The sequence below is a fragment of the Piliocolobus tephrosceles genome, chromosome 20, assembly GCF_002776525.5.
Source record: "Piliocolobus tephrosceles isolate RC106 chromosome 20, ASM277652v3, whole genome shotgun sequence".
Lineage (NCBI taxonomy): Eukaryota > Metazoa > Chordata > Mammalia > Primates > Cercopithecidae > Piliocolobus > Piliocolobus tephrosceles.
In genome coordinates this window covers 17394803-17413025 of record NC_045453.1, presented here as the reverse complement: position 1 = coordinate 17413025, position 18223 = coordinate 17394803, and the positions used below count along the sequence as shown (strand labels likewise).

The 18223-nt window shown below is 42.4% G+C and overlaps 1 protein-coding gene across 7 annotated transcripts in view; it reads right to left on the bottom strand.

Annotated features, from left to right (window-relative positions):
• Positions 1 to 18223, bottom strand: part of PKIG (cAMP-dependent protein kinase inhibitor gamma) — a 103705-nt gene that overhangs the window by 41866 nt on the left and 43616 nt on the right. The window contains exon 1 of one of the 7 annotated variants that reach the window (XM_023227854.2): positions 12295 to 12314. The exons of the other annotated variants lie outside the window; for them this stretch is intronic. The gene's annotated coding sequence lies outside the window, so the exon portion shown is untranslated. Of the gene's footprint in view, positions 1 to 12294; positions 12315 to 18223 lie in introns of those variants that run through there. 7 annotated transcript variants of the gene reach the window in all.

Genomic DNA, 18223 nt, shown 5'->3' with positions numbered 1-18223 from the left:
AAAAAAAAAAAAAAACAAAACACAATATTCTTGGTCAAGCGTGGTGGCTGACGCCTGTAATCCCAGCACTTTGGGAGGCTGAGGTGGGCAGGTCACTTGAGGTCAGGAGTTCGAGACCAGCCTGGTCAACATGGTAAAACCCCGTCTCTACTAAAAAACACAAAAAAATTAGCTGGGTGTGGTGGTGCACACCTGTAGTCCCAGCTACTCATAAGGCTCCTACCTACTCATGAGGCTGAGGCAGGAGAATTGCTTGAACCTGGGAGGCAAAGGTTGCACTGAGCTGAGATCATGCCACAGCATTCCAGCCTGGGTGACAGAATAATAATCTGTCTCAAAACACACACACACACACACACACACACACACACACACACACACACACAGTTTTGAATTCAGAAACTTAAGTCATTTTTGAGGGGCGGGGAATCAAACCCACAAAAGATGACTAAGACATTGCTGGACGTATTTTTTTTGGTTTTGGAGTACACATGGCTGCTTTTTCTTCAGGGTTCGATGCCCTGAGGATCCACTTTGTGGTCCCCTTTGGACTGCTGATTTGGTGTGTCTGAAGAAGAGCTGGAAGGAGAAGAGAAGCCTGACCCCAGTGATCATGTGGCTAGAAACTGGACAGGTTCACAGGATATCACATTGTCCCCTCCCTGCCTTTTTTCAAACCACTTCCCACTAGCTTGAGATAAGTTTCCAACTACAGCTGTTTTGGGACAGATGGACCTTCACTTCAACAGTGACCTTAACTTTAAACAGTCTTGGACTCACTGATTTTTGCAGCTGAAAGGAGCATGTGGTCTCCTCATTTTAGGGGTGAGGAATGCCAGATCCAGAGAAGGCAAGGGACTATCCTGAGGTAGTACAGCCTGGTGCTCCAACAGGAGAAGGTTTGAGACTCTCACTTGCTACTCTCTATTGGTCTGAGACTCTCACTTGCTACTGCACTTTGAAACACAAATTTGAAGGGCTCTTCCCTCTTATTTTGGTTAACTCCTACTCAGCCATCAGATTTCAGATTAAATGTCACTTCCCTAAGGCGCTCTTTTCTCTGAGCCATGTTAGCTCCCCCTGCTGTAATGGTCTCATGGTACCCCTATGTCTCTTCTCATAATCCTTAACATATTTATAAGTACATGGTCCATGTGTTTCCCCATCAGACTGTAAACTCCACAAGGTCAACAGTATGTCTCCCTGGTTCACTGAATACATCTATCCCAAGTGCCTAGAAGAGTGCCTGCCATAAAATAGGAAACTCAATAAATATTTTCTAAACACACACACACTCTACTTAGTCCAGTTTATGGTAAAACAATAACATACTTTTTGTAAAAAGCACCATGTCTTCTGAACTACAAATTGGGCCTTCTTGCTGAAAGAAGGATCATTGGAGAACAAGGGATTTCATTTCAAATAATTTCCAGAAGATAGAAAAAGTTCAGATCAGAGAGGTATGACGACAGAAACTGAAGTCTGGAGCACAAGGATAAGAAAATACCATTGGAAACGAGAGACAAGGAAACCTGTGGGACCCCAGGGAGGCTCTGGACCTGAAGACAGCAGGCGTGGAGAAGATTCAGAAGGGCCAAAAAATGAAGGGATCCACTGAAGGTCCTGTGCCACCAGCTCCTCTATCCCATACCTGCAGCACACAGAGGGCCCAAAAGCTTTGTAGAACCACAGCCAAAGACAGGAGGCCTCTTTAAATAAATTGAATGAACTGCCTAGGATTGATCTAGGGCTTCTAATAAGAGACTGGCCACCTTATGCTAACATGTGAAGGGCCCTCAGTCTAACTGCTGCTCCTGCTTATGTGCCCTAAAGGATCTTCCACTTAGAACCTTAGTACCCTTCTAGTACACAGCAGCTTCCCAGGCAGGACAGAGGCCTATGGGACAAACAGATAAACTGAGACCTACCCCTTAAAGAAGTCTTTTATTATTGATTGTCAGTGGTCAAATAAAGCATGACAGGATGTCTGATGAACACTAACTGCATGACAGGAGTTCAAGATTCAAGACCAGCCTGGCCAACATGGCAAACCCCATCTCTACTAAAAATACAAAAATTAGCTGGGCATGGTGGCAGGTGCCTGTAATCTCAGCTACTCAGGAGGCAGAGGCAGGAGCATCGTTTGAACCCAGGATGCAGAGGTTGCAGTGAGCTGAGATCATGCCATTGCACTCCAGCCTGGGTGACAGCCAGACTCCGTCTCAAAAATAAAAATACAAAAATTAGCCAGGCATGGTGGCACATGCCTGTAATCCCAGGTACTTGGGAGGCTGAGGCAGGAGAACTACTTGAACCTTGGGAGGTGGAGGTTACAGTGAGCTGAGATGGTGCCACTGCACTCCAGCCTGGGCAACAAAGCGAGACTATCTCAAAAACAAACAAAAAATTGATGAGTCAAGAAAAAACAGTATGGTAATGTGAGGTCCTTGTTTGGATCTGATTGGAACTAAAAAAATATGGAGATCACTGCTAATAATAAAAGATTACTATTTTATGTGTGATAGTAATGTGGTTATATTTTAAAAGGAGTCCTTATTCTCTTAAAAGTACATGCTAGGCTGGGCACAGTAGCTCATGCCTGTAACCCTAACACATTGGGAGGCCAAGGCAGGTAGATCACCTCAGGTCAGGAGTTCAAGACCAGCCTAATATGGTAAAACCCCATCTCTACTAAAAATAAAAAAATTAGCCGGGCGTGGTGGCGTGTGCCTGTAGTCCCAGCTACTTGGGAGGCTGAGACAGGAGAATTGCTTGAACCAGGGAGGTGGAGGTTGCAGTGAGCCGAGATTGCACCACTACACTCCAGCCTGGGCAACAGAGTAAGACTCTGTTGCAAAAAAAAAAAAAAAGGCTAAAGTAATTACTGATAAAATGATGTCTAGAATTTACTCCAAAATAATCTAGTGGCAGGGGAAAATGGCTACCAGCACACATGAAACAAGACTGGTCACAGGTTGTTGATTTTTGAAGCCGGGTAATGGGTGGTACATGAGGATTAATTATACTATTCTTTCTAGTTTCATACATGTTTGAAAATTTCTGTAATACAATTTAAAAAAAAAACCCAAGTATCTCAATAAGCATATTATTTAGATATAGAGAGATAAATGCTAGATCAAACACCTAAAAGGATCAAAAGTGTATGCTCTTGGGAGCAGGATAGGAGGAAGGGTAAAAAATGAGTGGGGGCAAGGAACAGATGGTTTTTATTATAAATCTTTTATGATATTTGACCTTAAAAAAGACTTAAGGCAAACTATTTGCATGTACCTTTCTGACAAAAACAAAATTCATTTAAAAAAGGAAATGGGAGTAATATGATTTAGAGAAATAGAATAACCACCAAAAGAAGTAAAAGCAGAAAAATAAAATGGCTGCCTCAGGGTGAGGAGGTAAGCAGGAGACAGATGCTTTTCTGGACTCAGAGATTTTTTAAAAAGTCATATTCGTGTATTACTTGGATTTTTTAAAGGTAGCTATTATCAGTTGCTACTATCAGTTACTAGCAGGGCCTTTTGCTAATCTCTACATCTATAAACTGAATACTTTCTCAGGTTTAGAATCCCAAATCACCCAGAGTGAATATCTCCACATTAAGTGTAATAATAACAATTATTGCTATTAGACAACTGTTTGCTATGTGTCAGTGCTTTACATATGTTATTTCTAATCCTTCTAACATTCCTGCAAGGCAAGTATAGATATTCCCATTTTACAGATGAAAAGGTTGAGGCTGAGAGACATTAGCCATTTGCTTGAGATCACAGTGTGGGCTAGGCCTGTGAGACTCAAACACCAAGCTCCTTCCATTACTCTACTTCTCCTTTGCATTCCATTTATTTGGTATAGTCCAGAAAGTACCTTTACATAAATTTTCTCATCAACCACAAGAAACAGGAGGGACATGACTATCTTTACTTGACAAATGAAGAAATCAAACCTAAGAAAAGTTAGGTAACTTGTGCAAGAATCCAGGCTCCTGATCCTTAATCTAGTATTTCTTCTACCATTCCTTATTTCCCCTCAACAACAAAATGTTAAATCAGTCATAATCCCCTCATGGGCATTTGTCATAGGAGTCACTGTACATGAATGCAGCAATGCAGCCGAAGCAGGAATTTAAAAAACGGCGGGGGGGACATTTTTTCCAAAGGAAATATACTAATAAACCACGGAATGTCCTCAGTTGTTCTAATGACAGCATGTTGCTTGAGTCCTCAAAGGGATTCTTGAAATGTCAGCAGCCTGCCTGCCTGGCACAGAGCAGATGAGTTGCTGGCACAGGCAGTCTGCAGCAGTTCTGACAACCAGTGCCACTCTACTTAGTTCCAAAGAAAGAAATGAGACATGCGTGCCTCTGCCCTGAAAAAAGAACTTCTGTGCTTCCTAAATCTACTTCAGTCAACAGCCATGGGGCCCCAGGGCTTTTTAATAGTTGCTGGGAATCTTCTTAGAACAGTGCTACTCATCAGAGCAGAGGCATGTTTATGAAACCGTACATCAGGTTGCATAGGGGTGGGAGCCAAACACGGGATAACTAAAGAGGGTGAACATGTGACCCTCAGTCATCTCAAGTCAGGGTAGCTGAAGCTCTCCCCACAAGAGAAGCAGCCCAAAATTTGGGCACAAGAGCCTTAAGCCTGGTGTGAGATGCTCCTCAGTCTGTGCTGGCATCTGAATAATGGCCAAGCAGCAGTTAGGGGGAAGAGGCTGTTTACTTGAGTTCAAACTATTTATAGCACCAGCAATCTGCACATATTTGGATGACAAATCTCTGGGCTTCAAGTAAGTGGTGCTTTGCTCCTGGACAATTTCATCAAACACACTCCCTCCCCACGCCACCCCCAGTCCCCCTCACTAACACATGTTGCCCTCAGGATGTTTTATTTAAGTTGCTGAATTTTAAAAGATTATAAAAAGAAACCACATTTTAAGAACAAGTGACTTTTAATCCATTTATTTCCAAGTTTGAACTACATATTTTCTTTAAGGCTTGAATCAGAAATTAGATTATAATACATGTATGTTATATAAAAATATACACTTGCCCCATACATGAACAAAACAGTAACTGGATGATGTCTGTAATTTAACATGCATATTGACCTGGCAAAGTGGCTCATGCCTGAATCCCAGCACTTTGGGAGGCCAAGGCAGGTGGATCATTTGAGGTCAGGAGTTCGAGACCAGCCTGACCAACATGGTGAAACCCTGTCTTTACTAAACACACAAAAAAATTAGCTGGGTGTGGTGGTGGGCACCTGCAATCCCGGCTACTAGGGAGGCTGAGGCAGGAGAATTGCTTGAAAGAAGTTGTAATGAGCTGAGATTGTGCCACTGCACTCCAGCCTGGGCGACAGAGCGAGACCCCGTCTCACAACAAACAAACAAAAACATGTATATTGTTGTAAAGATGCTGAGGCCTGCTCAAGACCTACAAAGAGAACGTTTCTTACAGTGCAATTTACATACGATGATTAAAGGCTTTCAGAACAGATCCACAAACAATGTGTAATCATATATGCATTACAAACAAAAGAGGTCTTATTACCTATGAATTCTGGGGAGAAGCAATGGTAGTGTACAGTGTTTACCAATGCCCAACGCGCCCATTGCATGCCATACAGGAAAAAGGCTCAACTGTAACAAACCCATGTGCAGAGCCTTCTGCAGTTTTAACTCACAGAAGGTGTTACAGCCTTGCCAATGAATGTGTTTGGAAAAACCAGTCTACTCTAAAAGCTGCCTTGTGTTTACAGCAAAAGCATTGCTGATCTGAATCTTGCATCTCCCCTGACCCAGGCATTGCCTAATTCCAAAGACGAAAAAGTGCTTGTTAGTTAACACGCATGTTGGCAGCTTCCAGTCCTATAACGCAGGCAGGATATGGTGTAGAGAAAAAGGCCAGTAAAGTGAAGACAAAGGTTTATAGTACAATGGGTGATGGTAGACAGTTAACATGGCGAGAGGAAATAGAAGAGATTCCTAAAAGGGACTTACATGTTTTCTTGTCTTTTCCCCCTGTCAGTAAAGCTCATTAAAAGGTCCCTAACACAATCTTCGTACAACCCCACTTTTTTTTTAACATTAGGAAAAAAGTTCTGGTCATGGTAAAGAAAAAGAGGCGTGTCTATACATAGAATGTAAATTATTTAGAAATTTCTTCAGGTCACTTTGTTGTTGTTGTTGTTATTATTATTATTATTATTATTAGAGTTTCACTCTATTACATAGGCTGTAGTGAGAGCGCGATCTCAGCTCACTGCAACCTCTGCCTCCTGGGTTCAAGCAATTCTCCTGCCTTAGCCTCCCAAGCAACTGAGATTACAGGCCTGCATCACCACATCTGGCTAATGTTTATATTTTTAGCACAGATGGGGTTTCACCATGTTGGCCAGTCTGGTCTTGAACTCCTGGCCTCGGCCTCCTGAAGTACTGGAATTACAGGCGTGAGCCACTGTGCCTGGCCTAAAGCATGTAATGTTTGATCCCATGTTTTTATTTCTAGAAATTTTTGAATTATAAAACTATTCTTATCATTGAGACCTTAGCTGAGATGTCACTTTTTCAGAAAAACTTTCCCAAGCCACCCAACCTAAAATAACCACCCATCTACCTATCACATCACTTTCTGTTTAAGTGTCCATACAGCACCACTTTTTTTGTTGTTCATTAATTTCTTTACCGCCTTTCACTGCTGCCTCCTCCTGTCCCACATTAAAATATCAGTTCTGTGAGATGAGGGGCCTGGTCTGTCTTGGATGCCATGCTTCCCAGGTGGTGCACACTAGCCAGGGACACTGCAGCAGCATCTCATTTAATCTTCACAGCCATATGAGGTTTCTGTTATCCTTCCACTTTAGAGATAGGCAAACTGATGTACAGTTTCATTTTAGCGAGCGGCCAGTAAGTGGCAATCGGAATCTAAATACTGGTATGTGTGACGACAAAGTCCACACTCTAAACTGCCTCTCTCAAAAGGAATCAAAAGTTTAAATACCCGGGCCGGGCGCGGTGGCTCAAGCCTGTAATCCCAGCACTTTGGGAGGCCGAGACGGGCGGATCACGAGGTCAGGAGATCGAGACCATCCTGGCTAACACGGTGAAACCCTGTCTCTACTAAAATACAAAAAAATTAGCCGGGCGTGTTGGCGGGCGCCTGTAGTCCCAGCTACTCGGGAGGCTGAGGCAGGAGAATGGCGTGAAACCGGGAGGCAGAGCTTGCAGTGAGCTGAGATCAGGCCACTGCACTCCAGCCTGGGCGACAGAGCGAGACTCCGTCTCAAAAAAAAAAAAAAAAAGTTTAAATAGTTTAAATGTGCACTTTTTAAACCAAACCATCCTAGTTGTGGAAATGTATTAAATGGAGATGATCACACAAGAACAGATAATTAGATACATCTTATTTATTGCATACAACTTATAATAGCAAATACTGGAAATGTTTAAGCAAGTCACCAGTTAGCCATAAGGTTCAAGTTTACGTTTTAGTAAACAGGGGCCCCCATCTCAGACACTATGAGGATTTAATGAGACAATGCATAGTACCTGGCTCATAGTCCATGTCTTGTTGTTACTGCTATATTTATTCATTCATTCGAGACAGGGTCTTGCACTGTAACTCAGGCAGGAGTACAGTGATATCATCACAGCTCACTGTAACCTCAAACTTCTAGTCTCAAGTGATTCTCCCACAACTCAGCCGCTGGAATAACTAGGACTACAGACACGCACCACCATTCCTGGCTAATATTTTCATTTTTTGTGGAGACAGGGTCTCACTATGTTGCCAGGCTGGTCTCGAACTTCTGGTCTCAAGTAATCCTCATGCCTTGGCCTCCCAAAGTGCTGGGATTACAGGTGTGAGCCACTGAGCCCAGCCTACATTTAAATCTCTGAAAGTATATACAATATACCAAATTGTGTATCTCTGGACAGCAGGATTACACAGGGAGTGTGAGATATGGCAAGGTTCACACCTGCCATAGGTGTGATCACTTGAGGTCAGGAGTTCAAGACCAGCCTGACCAACATGGTGAAACCCTGTCTCCATTAAAAACACAAAATTAGCCTGTCATGGTGGTGCATGCCTATAATCCCAGCTACTTGGGAGGCTGAGGCAGGAGAATCTCTTGAACCCGGGAGGCAGGGCTGCAGTAAGCCAAGATCACGCCACTGCACTCCAGCCTGGACAAGAGTGAAACTCCAACTCAAAAAAATAAATAAATAAAATAAAAAAATAAAATAACAAAAAATAAAAATAAAAATCACATGTTTATGTACATTTTATTTACAGTTTTGGAGGTAACTACCACAATTATGAAAAACCATTAAAGTAAAAAACAGCTTTCAGAAGGCCTGGCTAAAGCAAGTGAGGATTTTTTTTTTACTTTCATCACTATATTTTTCTGTTCTGGAGTGTTTATTTTTGTGTCTATGTATTACTTTTATAATTTTTGTTACATTGGCGAAAGAAGGAAGGCTGGTGGAATTGTGTGATCACCAACCAAAATAAATAATAACAGACTGAATAATGTAAACATACATTTCAGGAGAAAGAAAATTTAGTCTTACCTTGACTGGAATAGATATTCTACTAGACATGTGCCTTATCAAGATTTCTTTTAAATGATACTTCTCAGTGTTGTGGAAATATGAGAAAATGTAGGTGAAAATGGAAAATGGTACAACATTCCTAAAGGGCAATTTGACAATATGTGCTGGAATCCTTAAAAATGTACAGGGTATATGGGACCTCTCTGTACTGTGCTGTTTCACTGGGAAACTACAACTGGTCTAAAAAAATAAAGTTTCTTAATTAAAAAATGTAAATGCTCTCTGACCCACTCATTTCACATCTAAGAATGTCTCCAAAAGAAACCACTATAGATGTGTGTGCAAAGACTTGACTTAAACTTATTCACTTCAGCACTATTCAGAACCCTGTAAAACTGAAAATCCTTAAAGTCCACAATTAGGGAGTAGTTAAATAAACTTTGGTAGATCTACAGAATGGAATATTACACAGTCACAATAAGTAATACCATCAAAGAATATCTGATGACATTAAAAAAACGTCACATAAGGGCTGGGCACGGTGGCTCACGCCTGTAATCCCAGCACTTTGGGAGGCCGAGGTGGGTGGATCACAGGAGCTCAAGACCAGCCTGGCCAAGATGGTGAAACCCTGTCTCTACTAAAATTACAAAAAATTAGCCAGGCGCAGTGGCAGGTGCCTGTAATCCCAGCTACTCGGGAGGCAGAGGCAAGAGAACTGCTTGAACCTGGGAGGCAGAGGTTGTGCCACTGTACTCCAGCCTGGGCGACAGAGTGAGACTTCATCTCAAAAAAAAAAAAAAAAAGAGTCTCACTTTAATGTTAAGGTGAGCCTCTATATATAGAAGGGGCTCATGTTTGTAAAATGGAAAGTAGAAAAAAATGGAAGAAACTATTAATCAGTAGTATATCAGGATGATGACACTGCAGGTAATTTTTATTTTCTTATTGGTATTTTCAATTAGTATTTTATAATAAAATATAGCATTACTTCCACAAAAAGAAAAAATACAACAAGTTATTTTTAAGTTCTTTTGGACAATACATACCAAGCGCTACAAAATGTGCATACATTGACTTATAAACAAGAGGGACATTTATATCAGAGTTAGTTACTGCTTTGTTTTCAGACAGGGTCTCACTCTGTCACCCAGGCTCCAGTGCAGTGGCATGATCACGGTGCAGCCTCCACCTCCCAGCCTCAGGTGATCCTCCCACTTCAGCTTCCTGAATAGCTGGGACTACAGGCATGCGCCACCATGCCCAGCCGATTTCGTATTTTTTTTTTGTAGAGACGGGTTCACCATGTTGCCCAGACTGGTCTCAAACACCTGGGCTCAGGCCATCTGCCAGCCTCAGCCTCCCAAAGTGCTAGGATTACAGGCAGAGTTATTTATAATAGTGAAATAATAGAAATAATCAAAATATCAAACACACTGTCTGGCCACTAAAAATGGTGAAGAGAAACATAAGCCACACTCTGTCAGCCAAGAACAGTCTCCCAGTCTCTAGGGCCCTGCTCCCGTCCTTAATCCCGGGCCTGGCCCAGAAGGTGTGCTGCCCAGTCTGTGCCCGGCACTGGAAGGTGCACAAGAAACACAAGCTGGACAACAACCTCAATGAGCAGAAGCTAGAGAAGCCATTGAAGGTGAACTGAAAGTGGGAAGAAATGAGCTCTAAGCTCTGTTCAGGGACCTCAGTCTTGAGTTACGCCACCTGATGATAGAAATGACCAAGATGAGTATGAGGATAAAGGAAAAGGAGAAGGAAAGGAGCAAAGTAGATAGCCGAAGAAAATGAAAATAAAACAGGAGAAGAAAAATCAGGATTTTTAGAACAGCAAGATGAAGATGAAGCAGGATTCCAAAAGGTGGAAATGCCCTGAGCAGCCTCTGAGCTCCTGAGCCAGGAGAGCCCTCCTTCAAGAAGCTTTGGTGAGACAATCACAGGGACTGAGTTCTTACGGGGCTGACCTTGCAGGGTATCTGGTAGCCAGACCTTAGGGTCACAGGGGCAGCAATGGGGTTTTCTCTAGGGAAGTCTCACGGTGTAGTTAGATGGCTTTCCCCAACCTGCATTTCATTTGCTGCTTAATTCCCATCTAGGTAGCACTAGGATCCGTTATCTGGCCCTCTATAAGATTCGATAAGATCCCTACGTTTTTCTTAAGAAATGCTTTCCTGCTTAAACCAGCTGGAGTAGACACTTATTGTTAGTAGTACCTGAGAACCCTGACAGATTTAGTAATGGAAACCAGAAGGGAATGCAGACAAAACTCCCAAGGAAATGAAACAGATCTTGGATAACTCATGAATGGAACATGCCTATTCATGTACCTATAGGTTACAACTGATTTGTGGGTCATGAAATCAATTTAATAGACTGGGACTACATATTTTTTATTTTTCTTTGTTTAGAGACAGTCTTGTTCTGTCGCCCAGGCTGCATTGCAATAGCACAATCTCAGCTCACTGTAACCTCTACCTCCCCGGTTCAAGCAATTCTCCTTCCACAGCCTCCCGAATAGCTGGTATTACAAGTGCGCACCACCACGTCCAGCTAATTTTTGTAGTTTTAGTAGAGACGGGGTTTCACCATGTTGGCCAGGCTGGTCTCGAACCCCTGGCCTTAAGTGATCTGCCTGCCATGGCCTCCCAAAGTGCTGGAATTACAGGCATAAGCCACCATGCCCAGCTGGGATTAGCACATTTTTCAAAACACGCAACAGTATAGAATAGAATGAAAAGAAGAAAATGTTTCATTTACATATAATATATGATATGCATGCATGAGTCATAAATTGCACATCTTATTTTCAAAGTCAAAAAGTCTGAAAGAAACTGATTTATCTCACCTGCTGGACTTAAAAGGCAGACGGAATTTAATAAGCATTACAAAGGGGCTGGTAAATTTCTTCTGCTTTTTCTGTAAATGGATAGACAGCAAGCCTAAAGACAACAAGTACTTTAGGCTTTGTGGTCTCTGTGTCAACTACTCAACTCTGCCACTATAGTGCAAAAGCAGCCACACACAATGTGTAAACAAAATGAACACGGCTGTATTCCAATAAAACTTTATTTACAAAAACAAGTGGTAGGCTGGAATTTGCCTGCAGGCCATAGTTTCCCAATCTCTGTCTTAGGGAATGAGATACGGGTAATCAGTGGCATGCATTGTTGGAAAAATTTTTTAAATAATCACCTATTGGCTGGGTATGGTGGTTCACATCTGTAATCCCAGCACTTTGCGAGGCCGAAGTAGGCAGATCACCTGAAGTCAGGAGTTCAAGACCAGCCTGGCCAACATGGTGAAATCCTGTCTCTACAAAAATACAAAAATTAGCCGAGCATGATAGTGGGTGCCTGTAATCCCAGCTACTGGAGAGGCTGAGGTGGGAGAATTGCTTGAACCCGGGAGGCGGAGGTTGTAGTAAGCCGAGATCGTGCCACTGAATTCTAGCCTGGGACGACAGAGCAAGACTCTGTCTCAAAATCAATCAATCAATCACCTATGATTGCGCGAGGTAAAGTACATATTAAAGTCAGGCCTTTTTCAAATTCAGTAGCAGCTGCTATACACCAATGAAGGGCATGAAGGATATAAAGATTATGAATGGGCTAACTGTATCTAACTGCACTAGAAAATGTAAAGAAAATTATAAGCCCATGTTCTAAGACTGTTATGGGACAGTTTCTGATGTCCAGTATCTGACGTTACCTGTGCTGGTAAAGGCAGCAGTGGTATTTTCTCCAGAAGAGCCCCCTTAGTGGGACTGGCCATTTCTCATGGAAATATTGTCCGTGATTGCTTCACTTCCATCTGTGTAACATCCAAGAGCAGATGTTAAACTACCTTTCTGCTTAAGCCAACTACAGTGAATACTGTTGTTTGCTACTAAGAATCCTGACCAATACATGCCCCCAATAACACTTTCATTATAGTTCCCAGCACAGTACATTATAACTACTTGTTATATTCTATCTCCCTTAGTAGATGGAAAATTTTGTATTTTATTCAACTCTATAGTCCGAGCACTAGCAGAAGGGCCTGACAAACAGAAAGCACTTAATGAGCATAAGCAGATATTAGAAAAAAACCCACTAACACACGAAAGCTATTGCTTTAGTTAGAATGGTGAAATAGGTAATTTTTAAATGATGCTTTAAAATATTTTCATAAGCGCCCACGTCAAAGTTGGTATCATTCATCCAAGACCAAGTAGCATAGTAGTATTCATATCAAGGTCAAGATGTCCTAACGAAGAAAAAGAACTGCTGATTTCCTTTATTTCCATTAATGATTTTTACTGGTTGTTCAAAGGACTTATCTTAAACCAAGCCTCAAAGGTCTGAGAGGTTTATACACATCTGGAACAATGACAGGAATGTGAAATCATGATCATGAAAGTCTGTTTCCTCCTATATTCACAGCCTATCTTATAATATAATAAATGAATGGAGAGTTATAGAAAGTTACAGAAAGGCCACTGCCTGAGATGGACTTGGGATCAAACAAAAAAAAATGAGAAAGGAAAGCCCTCCAAAACTGATCCTAGAAATCATGGCTAAAGCTGGGCACATGTGTAGTCCCAGCTACTCAAGAGGCTGAGGCAGGAGGCTTGAGCCCAGGAGCTCTGGTTCTGGCTGTGGAAAACATAGCAAGACCCCATCTCTAATAATAATAATAATAATAGCTAGAATTCACAATAACTCACACTATATCACAATTTAGAGAGCGCTTATACATAAAATGAAGCTGTGTCCTTCCATGACATCAGAAAAAAAAACACTTTAAAATACAACAAAAATGAGATCAAAATCATAAAGTCATGAGGCCAGTGATACCACAGTAGCGGAAAGTCTCAGGAAATGAGAAGGAGTAGTGAAAAAGGATTCAGTTTAAAACCATTTTTCCCACCTGCTGTAGGGGAAAGGCAGCTTTGACTTCAGATGCTCATTCCAATTCCTTTGGGTGAAAAGAGAGTAATTCCTCACAATCCCATGATCCCCCTAAAAGATGATCAAGATACTTTACCAGAGCCCCCTTCTCCACAGTCAAAACTGATCTCTCCATCTGACTGAGAAAAGTGAGGTTAATAAGTAGTCTTATACCTCACCCCAAAAATAGCTCCTGGTGGATCCACAAATCTAAATGCAAAAATACGAAACCATATAAGCACTGGAAAAACATATGGCACATTTTATGACCTCACAATGGAGAAGGTATTTCCAAATACTATGATATAAAATCCAGAAGTCATTAAAGGAAATATTAATAAATGTGACTATGTATAAAACTATTCTGCATGGCAAAAAGCATGATGAGCAAAATAAAAATCAAATGTCAAACTAGAAGAAATCATATTTCCTATCAATACAAATAGCTTATTTCCTTAACCCACAAAGAGATTTTCGAAACTGGTAAGACAGACGGCCAGGTCAGTGGCTCATGCCTGTAATCCCAGCACTTTGGGAGGCTGAAGTGGAAGTATTACGTGAGCCCAGGAGTTTTAGAGCAGCCTGGGCAACACAGTAAGACCTCGTCTCTACAAAAAAATACAAAAATTAGTGAGGTGTAGTGTCATGTGCCTGTAGTCACAGCCACTCAGGAGGCTGAGGTAGGAGGATTGCTTGAGTCCAGGAGGCTGAGGCTACAATGAGCTATGATTATGCCACTGTACTCCAGCCTGGGCAACAGAGCAAGATCCTGTCTCAAAAAAAAAAAGAAAGAAAGAAAGAAAGAAAGAAAGAAAGAAAAAAGAAAAAGAAGAAATTGACACGACAAAGATCAACAAGTCAAGGGCTTGATTTCAAGCCCTCCTCTGAGTCTTCCCAGCTGGGTGCCTAGACAGAAACAGAAACAAGCCATGCTTCTTGTGCCCAGTCCAAACTTCCGACCCACAGAATCTCTGGAAGTTGTTCTAAGCCACAAAACTTTGGTAGTTTGTTATATTACAATAATAAGTAAAATACTGGATTGTGCTTTGCTAATATATAGTTGGGAATTTTTCATAGTAAAATGTAGAAAATTTCCTGAGTGAAAGGGCTTGTGATTTTTCCTTTCTCATAATGTCACTGTCAGGTTTTTTGTTTTGCTCTCTTTCTATTCTTAGGAAGCATTTGTGTAATATTAACTCTTTCTCTTAAGTACTTGGTATACTCCTAGTGATGGGCTAGTTTTCTTTAAGGGCAGAGTTTAACTGCTGATTCCATTTTGTTTTTTGGTTTTTTTTGTTTTTTGTTTTTGTTTTTTGAAATGGAGTCTCACTCTTTCAAACAGACTGGAGTGCAATGGTACAATCTCCACTCACTGCAACCTCCGCCTCCCGGGTTCAAGCAATTCTCCTGCTTCAGTCTCCCCAGCAGCTGAGACTATAGGCATGGGCCACCATGCCTAGCTAATTTTTGTATTTTTAGTAGAGACGGGGTTTCGCCATGTTGGCCAAACTGGTCTCAAACTTTTGACCTCAGGTGATCCTCCCGCCTTGGCCTCCCAAAGTGCTGGGATTACAGGCGTGAGCCACCACACTCAGATGGCTCCATTTTTTTTTTTTTTTTGAAATGGAGTCTCGCTCTGTCACCCAGATTGGAGTGTAGTGGCACCATCTCGGCTCGCGGCAAGCCCCGCCTCCCAGGTTCACCCCATTCTCCTGCCTCAGCCTCTGGAGCAGCTGGGACTACAGGCACCCACCACCACGCCCAGGTAATTTTTTGTATCTTTAGTAGAGACAGGGTTTCACCGTGTTAGCCAGGATGGTCTCGATCTCCTGATCTCGTGATCTACCCGCCTCGGCCTCCCAAAGTGCTGGGATTACAGGTGTGAACCACCGTGCCTGGCCTCCGTTTTTACTAATAGTTATATTACTAATACATTTATCCATTCACCTAAATTTTCAAAATTTTGGTTTAAAATTATTCATAGTGACCAGGCACGGAGGCTCACACCTGTAATCCCAGCACTTTGGGGGACCAAGGCACGTGGATCACCTGAGGTCAGGAGTTCAAGACCAGCCTGGCCAACATGGTGAAACCTCCTCTCTACTAAAAATACAAAAAATTAGCTGGGCATGGTGGTGCGTGCTTGTAATCCCAGCTACTAGGGGGGCTGAGGTAGGAGGATCGCTTGAACCTGGGAGGCAGAGATCGCAGTGAGCTGAGATCGTGCCACTGCACTCCAGCCTGGGCAATAGAACAGAGCGAGACTCCATCTCAAAAAAAAAAAAATTTATAGTATCATTATTTTGTTAATGAGTATACAATCTCCTTTTTTCGCTCTTTTTTTTTTTTAAGCACTTTTTTTTTTTTTTTTTTTTTGAGACAGGGTCTCACTGTGTCCCCTAGGCTGAAGTACAGTGGCATGATCTAGGCTCACTGCAGCCACCCCGCTCCAGGGCTCAAGCCATCCTCCTACCTCAGCATCCTGAGTGGCTGGGACTACAGGCGCACACCACCACACCTGGCTAATTTTTGTAGAGATGGCATTTGGCCATGTTGCCCAGGTTGGTCTCAAACTCCAGAGCTCAAGTGATTTGCCCGCCTCAGCTCCCCAAAGTACTGGGATTAAAGACTGTGCCCAGCCCCCTCTTTTTAATTCTTGATTTTGGTTATTTGTGTTCCTTTCTTTATTCCTGTCTTCCTTTTCTTGATCAACCTAATCAGAGTATTATCATTTTTATTAATCTTTTCTAAGAAACACACTTTGGCTTCATTGATTTTCCCTACTATACATTTGCTTTATACTTTATTAACTTCTACTCTTTTCATTCTTTCTTTCCTTTTATTTTATTTGTTTTAGAGACAGGGTAGGAAGGGTCTCACTATGTTGCCCAGGCTGGCCTCCAACTCAAGCAATCTTCCCACTGCAGCCTTCCAAGCAGCTTGGACTATAGGCATGCACCACCATGCCTAGCTTCTCTTTATCTTTAGAATTATTTTGCTGTATTTTCTCTGACTTACAAAATGTGGTCTGACTTACAAGATGGATGCTTGCTCAGTTTTTAGCTTTTCTTCAAGGCCATATACTTTTGAATCTGCAAATTCATCTTTCTGCAGTTCTAGAAAATGATCAGCAATTATCTCCTCAAATACTGCTTCTGCACCATTCTTGTTCCACTCGTTTTGAAATTCCAATTAAATGTGTATTAAAGCTGGGTGCAGTCCCACCTACATACCTGAGGTGGGAGGATCACTTGAGGCCAGGAGTTTGAGGCCACAGTGTGCCATTATCTCACCTGGGAATAGCCACTGCACTCCAGCCTGGGCAATGTAGCAAGAAAAAACTTGAAAAAAAAAAAAACTTTAAAAAATGTATATTAGAACTTGTCACTGGGTCCTTTTAATTCTCTAACCATCTTTTCTCTATTTTACATTTTTAAAATATCTTGATGGTTTATTCTGGAGAATTTTCTTCTATCTTCTAGTTCACTATTTCTCTCTTGCTAGGTAATCTGCTTTAAATTCATCCACTGCATTCTTGTTTTTGATTATCATATGTTTTGGTTCTAGAATGTCTATTTGTGTTTTTTTTTTTTTTTTTTTGAGACGGAGTCTCACTCTGTCACCCAGGCTGGAGTGTAGTGGCCGGATCTCAGCTCACTGCAAACTCCACAGCTCCGCCTCCTGGGTTTATGCCATTCTCCTGCCTCAGCCTCCCGAGTAGCTGGGACTACAGGCGCCCGCCACTTCGCCCAGCTAGTTTTTTGTATTTTTAGTAGAGACGGGGTTTCACCGTGTTAGCCAGGATGGTCTCGATCTCCTGACCTCGTGATCCGCCCGTCTCGGCCTTCCAAAGTGCTGGGATTACAGGCTTGAGCCACCGCGCCCAGCCTTATTTGGGTTTTTTCAAACCTGTTGTCACTTTTTTTTTTTTTTTTTGAGACAGAGTCTCGCTCTGTCACCCAAGCTGGAGTGCAGTGGCGCAATCTTGGCTCACTGCAAGCTGCGCCTCCCAGGTTCATGCCATTCTCCTGCCTCAGCCTCCTAAGTAGCTGGGACTACAGGCACCCGCCACCATGCCTGGCTAATTTTTTTGAATTTTTAGTAGAGATGGGGTTTCACTGTGTTAGCCAGGATGGTCTCGATCTCCTGACCTCATGATCCACCTGCCTCAGACTCCCAAAGTGCTGGGATTACAGGTGTGAGCCACCATGCCTGGCCTGCTGTCACTTTCGACAATGTCTGCTTACTGACTTTTTTTGTTTTTTGAGACAGAGTCTCGCTCTGTCACCCAGGCTGGAGTGCACTGGCACGATCTCGGCTCACTGCAAGCTCCGCCTCCCGGGTTCAAGCGATTCTCCTGCCTCAGCCTCCCGAGTAGCTGAGATTACAGGCGCCCGCCACCACACCCAACTAATTTTTTGTATTTTTAGTAGAGATGGGGTTTCACTATGTTGGTCAGGCTGGTCTTGAACTCCTGACCTGGTGATCTGCCTGCCTCGGCCTCCCAAAGTGCTGGGATTACAGGTGTGAGCCACCGCGCCTGGCCTATTGTGACGTTATTATCTTGGCTTCTATTTCTTTTTGAATAGTAAATAGTGTTTTACATGCTGCATCTGAAATTCCAATATCTCATGGCTTTGATAGTTCTGTTGTATATGTCTTTTGCTAATTCTTTTCGTGGTATCTTATTTCCTTGTGAATCTGGTTTT